Genomic DNA, 8,010 nt, shown 5'->3' on the forward strand with positions numbered 1-8,010 from the left:
AAGTCTTTGGAAACCCAAATGGGACAATTGGCAACCGATGTGCATCTATTGAAATCTCAAGCATCCACAAAGCTTCTTTCACAACCATTTGTGAATCCAAGAGAGAATGTTAATGCGGTTACGTTAAGAAGTGGGAGACAAGTGGAGAGTCCAAATTATCATGAAGAAACTAGTGAAGAGGTAGTCAAAGACAAGGAGGAAGTCGCACCAAAAGAGAATTCAACACCAACCGACCAATCCAAGGAACCGGTTCCTAGTTTCACTATTCCACCTCCTTTTCCTAGTCGTTTTGCTAAGTCCAAGAAAGAAGCTCACGACAAGGAACTCATGGATATATTCAAGAAGATAGAAATCAACATCCCATTCATAGAGGCCATCAAGACAATGCCAAGGTATGCTAAGTTCATGAAGGAATTATGCACAAAGAAGGATAGGTTGCTTGATAATGAAATTACTAAAGTTGGAGAGAGTGCGTCGGCTATGCTATTGAATAACATGCATACAAAGTGCACGAATCCCTGTGGTTTCACGGTGCCAATTACTATTGGTACAAAAATGTTTGAACACGCTTTACTTGACTTGGGAGCCTCCATAAGTGTAATGTCGGCCGATATATATGACACCTTGAATCTTGGACCTTTGAAAGATACACGAGTTATTATCCAATTAGCAAACAAGTCTAACATATATCCTAAAGGACTTGTAGAAGACGTGCTAGTGCAAGTGAATGAGCTAATTTTTCCGGTTGATTTCTTTGTGGTGGATATGGACAACAATGAGAATCGGTCATCTACTTCTTTACTTCTTGGGAGGCCATTTATGAAGACCGCAAAGACAAAGATTGACGTTGACAAGGGTACACTTACTATGGAATTCGATAAGGAGATAATACACTTCAACATATTTGAAGCCATGCGCTACCCAAGTGATGTGCATTCCGCTTACTCCATTGATGTGGTTAGTTCGTTAGCGCAACAAATGGTGGAATTGAGTCGAAAGGACGAACTTGAGGTGGTGTTGCAAAAGAGCATTGAATTGGACGTCCACGTTGTCTAATTTGGATGTTGAAATCTCCAAGGAATTGGTGGAGATGTGTGGTGCCTTGACGGCATTGCAAGAAGCTAAAAAGGGTAATGTTTCATATATTTCTTTACCCATGGATGATGAATTACTTGTACCATCTATTGTGAAGGCGCCTAAGCTAGAATTGAAGCCACTTCCGGAACATTTGAAGTATGCTTTCTTGGGAGATGAAGATGAGCTTCCGGTGATTATTGTAAAGAACCTCACACCGGTACAAGAAGACCGTTTGCTTAGAGTTTTGAAAGAGCACAAAACGGCTATTGGGTGGACAATTGCGGACATCAAAGGCATTAGTCCATCCGTGTGCATGCATAGAATTCTAATGGAAGAGAACGTGAAGCCGGTACGTGATGCTCAACGTAGGCTTAATCCTCCCATGATGGAGGTTGTGAAGAAAGAGATACTCAAATTGCTAAGTGTGGGGGTGATCTACCCAATATCCGATAGCAAATGGGTTAGTCCGGTACAAGTGGTACCAAAGAAGTCCGGTGTTACGGTTGTTAGAAATCAAGACGATGAACTTGTTCCTACAAGAGTTCAAACCGGTTGGAGAGTGTGCATTGATTATCGAAAGCTTAATTCCGCAACTCGAAAGGATCACTTTCCTTTACCTTTCATTGATCAAATGTTGGAGCGGTTAGCGGGGCATTCTTATTATTGTTTCTTGGACGGTTATTCGGGATACAACCAAATTGTTATTGCACCGGAGGACCAAGAGAAGACCACTTTCACTTGTCCGTTTGGAACGTTTGCATATAGACGGATGTCGTTTGGTCTTTGCAATGCACCGGCTACTTTCCAAAGATGCATGGTTAGTATATTCTCGGACTATGTGGAGCGCATCATCGAGGTATTTATGGATGATTTCAGTGTTTACGGCAATTCTTTTGATAGTTGTTTATACAACCTTGAACTAGTTTTTAAACGATGCATAGACACAAACCTTGTCCTTAATTGGGAGAAATTTTACTTTGTGGTAAACCATGGCATAGTACTTGGTCACATCGTGTCCTCTCGAGGGCTCGAAGTGGACAACTCAAAGATATATTTTATAAGAAACTTACAATATCCCACTTAGGTGAGGGAAATACGTTCATTTCTTGGCCATGCAGGTTTCTATAGGCGGTTTATCAAGTATTTCTCCAAAATCTCCATGCCGATGTGCAAGTTATTACAAAAGGAGGTACCTTTTGACTTCAACAAGGAATGCAAGGATGCCTTTGAAAAATTAAAGGCAATGTTGACAAGTGCGCCAATTATCAAATCACCGGATTGGAATCTTCCATTTGAATTAATGTGTGATGCTAGTGATTATGCCGTTGGAGCCGTTTTGGGTCAAAGAGTGGACAAATTGTCCCATGTTATCTATTATGCATCGAGGACCCTTAATGATGCACAAATCAACTATTCTACCACGGAGAAGGAGTTATTGGCTATAGTTCTTGCATTGAAAAAGTTTCGATCATATTTGGTGGGCACAAAGGTTATTGTATATTCCGATCATGTCGCACTTAAATACTTAATAAAGAAGAAAGAAGCTAAGCCAAGGCTAATCCGATGGATCCTATTGCTACAAGAGTTCGACATAGAAATTCGAGACAAGAAAGGTGTGGAAAATACCGTTGCGGATCATCTCAGTAGAATTGTTATGTCTCAAGAAGAACTTCTATTACAAGACCGCTTTCTGGACGAACAACTTTTCTCCTTGGAAAATTCTACACCTTGGTACGCGGATATAGTGAATTACTTGGTAACAAGGAAGGTACCTAATACAATGTCCAACTTCCAAAAGATGAAACTTAAGAAGATAGCCAAGCAATATGTGTGGGATGAACCATACTTATGGAAATATGGCGTGGATCAAATGATACGAAGGTGCGTGCCAAATTCCGAATTTCAATCTATTCTCTCTTTTTGTCACACTCTCGCTTGTGGTGGCCATTTTGGTTCTAAACGTACCGCTCTCAAAGTTCTCGAGAGTGGATTTTATTGGCCAACCTTGTTTGAAGATGCACATGTTTTTTGCAAATCGTGTGATAGATGTCAAAGAACGGGCAATCTAGGTGCTCAAAATCAAAAGCCACTCACACCAATCCTCATCGTTGATATTTTTGATGTGTGGGGAATCGATTTTATGGGCCTTTTTGTCAACTCAAATGGAAATTTGTATATACTTCTTGCGGTGGATTATGTTTCGAAATGGGTGGAAGCTAGAGCCACCAAAACTAATGATTCTCAAGTTGTTTGTGATTTTGTAAGAGAAAACATATTCACTAGGCATGGTACACCAAGAGTGGTGATAAGCGATGGAGGCTCACATTTCAAGAAGGCTTTCCACGCTCTCCTCAAGAAGTAAAACATTACACAGAAGATTGGTACGCCGTATCATCCACAAACTAGTGGACAAGAGGAAATTTCAAACCGGCAAATCAAGTCCATTCTTGAGAAAACGGTGAATATTACAAGGAAAGATTGGAGCTTTAAGCTTAATGATGCACTTTGGGCGTATAGAACGGCGTACAAGACACCAATTGGAATGTATCCATATCGGTTGGTTTATGGTAAAGCTTGTCATCTTCCGGTTGAACTTGAACATAAGGCTTATTAGGCGATAAAGAAAATGCAACATGGAGTATGATGAAGCGGGGAAGCAAAGAAAGTTACAACTACATGAGCTAGAGGAGATATGTAATGATGCTTACGAGAGTGCCCGGATTTACAAGGAAAAGACCAAGCTTTTTCATGACAAGATGATTTCTCGGAAAAGCTTCAAAGTGGGACAAAAAGTCCTTTTATATCATTCTCGCCTTAAACTATTTCCTGGAAAGTTAAGGTCCCGTTGGATTGGACCATATGTTGTTACTAATGTTTTTCCTTATGGTGCAGTTGAAATTACTAGTCTTAGAGACAACTCGGTTTCTAAGGTCAACGGCCATAGATTGAAGCCATACTACGAGAACATCGCATATGTGATATGGAGGAACTTTTATTTGAGGATTCAACTCCCTCTGGAGGAGTAATGTGAATCAAGAGCCAAGTCGGGCCGTCGACTTTAAAACAAGCTCTTAATGGGAAGCAACCCATAGGTTTTGTATTTCTTATCCTTTTACTTTTTATTTTCTTTTTGTTTTGTTTATTTATTTATTTTCTTGTTCCATATCATGTTAGAATTTCCCACCTTGACTTTACTAGGACGATTCAATTACATTGAGGACAATGTAAGGTTTAAGTGTGGGGGAGTGGTTAAGCATATTAAAAAAAATATTAATTTTTTTTTTTGCATAAAACCTCCAACTTGTAGAGATTTTAGAGTCACTAGCATACTTCTAGGTATGTTTACATAGAGAATTCTGACCGACATAACTGAACTTGGAAGTGTTAGGGAACTACGTTTGGATTTCTTGCTTGTTAGAGTGTTAAATAATGGATTTAATCATGCCGGTGATGCAGATTAGGAGCAGGGAGACATGCATTATTAGAGTTGTTGATCAATCATTAGTGGAGACTACCCTATTTATATCATGCGAGGCACCGACCAGATTTATTAATAAATAACTAAAGAGATTTCTTTTGAGTGTGTGTCACCGTACATTAATTACGGGTAGAATGGTGAGCTACCCAACCTCCCACCAATAGAGGCACTACTTTTTGATCTCTTGAGTGCTAATTTTGTCAATCATGAGGGTGACGTCTATAGATGAAAGCCTCCTTCTTGTAGTTCGATTTGCAGTAGCACCATTCTCTCTCTCGACAAAAACGGATCCATAGAAACACCATCATCATCAACAAGGGAGCGACATCAAAATCTACAAGGAAAGTTGAAAACATTCAAGGTTTACAAGCAATGGAACAAGAAAAGAGTAAATTTCATATCCAAGTAAAGCAACATATAATGAGCGGATTTTTATATATACATGTTGAAGACTTACATATAAGGAGCGTAATTTTATATCCAAATTGAAGACTTATTTACAAGAGCAAAGAAAAGCAAAAGGTGAGAATTATTGAAGTTTATGATTTCGAGACGATACAAGTTGTGAAGAATCAAGCGGTAAAGTACTTTTCCCAAGGCCATGGTTTGTTTTGTATTTTATCTCTCTTAAAAAAAAAACGAGACAAGAGAAATTTTATTTTTGTTTTATTTAATAAGTCGTGGGGAAGGAAAATCTATAAGGAAGTTTCAAGCGACAAGGATTTTGAGGAAGAAAGTTACAAATTGTCAAGGATATATGAAGTTCAAGTGTTTATCATCATAATTGAAGCCGGAGACGATGAACAAGAAGATAAAGACGAGGAGCGAAGACGTTTCTATTGGATGCCGTGAGAGTGGTGTTATCATAATTGGCAATCAGATGTGAAGGTAAGTAAGTAATCTCATCCTCAATAATAATGGTTGATTTCCTTTTTCAGGGATCGTCAGAAAAATGTTTTTTCAAAACGTTAAAAGATGTGGGTTTTTAAAATATTTCGGAAGTTGTCCTTCCCACCATTCAACGTGTTGCAGGAATTCTCTCTTCATTCCTACCTGCACACATGTGAGAACCATCAAAGTACGTCTTTTGAGTGCAATTTCACAAAACCCTTTTTGGTGAGGCCGAAGTCGAGGCGAAATGCTTATTGATCGCTTCTCAAACACGCATTCTCTCATATAGTGTGGTTATTTCTCACTCAACATTTAAGAATGAGAATATGTTTTTTAGTATTTCTAACTTCTTATTACTAGCATGCAGAAACTCTATGTCCTCATAACTCTTTGGATGCTTGGGACGATGGAACGCTTTTGAAGTTGTAAGTTTTAATTCAATTTGCTCGAGGACTAGCAAAGTCTAAGTGTGAGGTAATTTGATAGGTGTCTAAAACACCTAATTTACTATGTAGTAGTTATGCTTTCTTTGCTATTTTTTCTTGTGAATTTTGTATTTTATGTTTGTTTTGAGTGTTTTAGGTATTTTGGAGTCGCACGGAGGAAATGAAGAAGAAATCACCCAATTTGTGCGAAAAGGGAAGAATTATCATTTCATGGGCGAACACTATCTGGAGGCCAGTCAAGGTTAAGAGGCAACTATATTTGGAGGAGTACTAAGTACAGTCAAGCAGAGGTTAAGGGGGTTTCCATCAGGGTATCCCTTATCATTTATCAATGGGTGTATTTATCGGGTCCCTATCCCTGGGGTGTAACCATCCACCCAAACAACCCTAACTATCTCGAGAGCTTCTCATTCTTCTCAATCATTGCTTCACCCGAATGAAATGGAAGAAGAAAAGCAGCGCAGCTGCTGCTGTGAAATCGAGAGATGAGAGAATTTATGAGAGCTATTTGAATCAGAGAGGATGAAATTAGGGTTTGTGTTGGTGTTGTTGAAATCGAGTAGAAGAAGAGATGGATTCAAGAACAACAGGGATAGATCAAATCGAGACAAGGGAAGAACATGAAATAGATGGATTTCTGAAATTGAATTACAGGGAGAAGAATGGTGGTGGTCTAAAGTTTTAACAGTTCGATTGTAGACGAAAGTAGAAGCTGAGTTTGAGTTGCTGTTGGTTTTATGAAGAAATTCAGAGAATAAATAGAAAATGGTTTTTGTCCTGTGAAGATGATGAATCCAAATAGAGCAGAGTATGAAGTGAATTTGTTGCATTCATGGAAGACTTGGAAGAGTAAAAGGGGATTTGAGACTAGATTGCATAAATGTAAATGATGTTGTTGTCGATCTAAGAAATCAGATGAAGGTATTGATGATTTGTGGTCTTGTTGTTGCCACTATGAAGATATAGTTGCAATTTGAGATGGGTTTTGATTGAATTTACTGGACATAGAAGAATGGCTCGAGATTGAACTATGGAGATGGAGTTGGAATCGATGATGGGAATGATTTACAGGTCTCTTGAGTTGTTAATGTGAGAAGCTGTTGTTGGTGGTCGAAAACAAGGAAAAGATGTAGTTGGTGTTGCTGTAAAGGTTGGGTTTGATGAGAGACTCAGGGAGAAAGAACAAGAAATGCTGCAGACAGCTGCAATTGCAGGTGTTGGTACTGTTATTGTTAAGGAAGGAATTATGAATGGTGTTGGTATGAAATTTCAGCTGATGGCAATAGTGGAGGAGTTGATGATGATTTGAAGCCCTGTTGGTGAATGAATTGAATTTGATTAGATGTATGTTAGGCTTAATACAGGGAAGAACAGCTGTTGCTATTGTTGGTTTTGGAGAAAAATAAGAACAAAGCAAAAAAAGGGAAGTCAAATGTGTTAAGTCACCGGATTAGTGAATGGAGCAGGAACTGGTGGCGCAGGTTCAATACTTGAGCTTGTATAGAGTTGATGCTACTGTGTGCTGCAACATTGCAGATGGAATGTGGTTTATGGCTCAGATGCAGTCAGTTATCCATTGTTGGTGGTGTATTTCAGTTGGCAGTAGCTTGGTTCTGAAGGTGGAATTGCAAGTGATGATTTAATATGAGATGAAGATGATGGCTAGAGATGCATTTGAGTGCCTGAGATAGAAGTGACTGGAGAGGATCTGAAGGAAATGTCTAATGAGCAGATGGGTATGAGCTGAGATTGCAGGGATTGTGACCTGTGTTTGGCAAATGCAATGGTGAGTTGCAGTGTTGGTGTGCTGACTGGTGCACAAGAATGAATGCTTGAGTTGTTAGATGAATGCAAGGAAATAATGCAGGGAAGGATCAATAGAATGGCCTGAACTGTAGCAGGGAACAACAAGAACTCGGCCTGAATCCGATTCAAACGAGTCAATTCAGTGATCCAAGTGAGTTGACAAGATAAAGGCGCCATCAGTCGGACCGTTAAAGATGACGGCGACAGAACTCAGGTAGCCGGCGACAGAACTCAGGTGGCCGATGACATAAATTTTCCGTCCAAATTCCGGTGATCCCGAGAACTTTTCAGGCGACCAAAATTTACAGATTT

Source organism: Papaver somniferum, chromosome 3 (genome assembly GCF_003573695.1).
Source record: "Papaver somniferum cultivar HN1 chromosome 3, ASM357369v1, whole genome shotgun sequence".
In the NCBI taxonomy this organism is placed as follows: domain Eukaryota; kingdom Viridiplantae; phylum Streptophyta; class Magnoliopsida; order Ranunculales; family Papaveraceae; genus Papaver; species Papaver somniferum.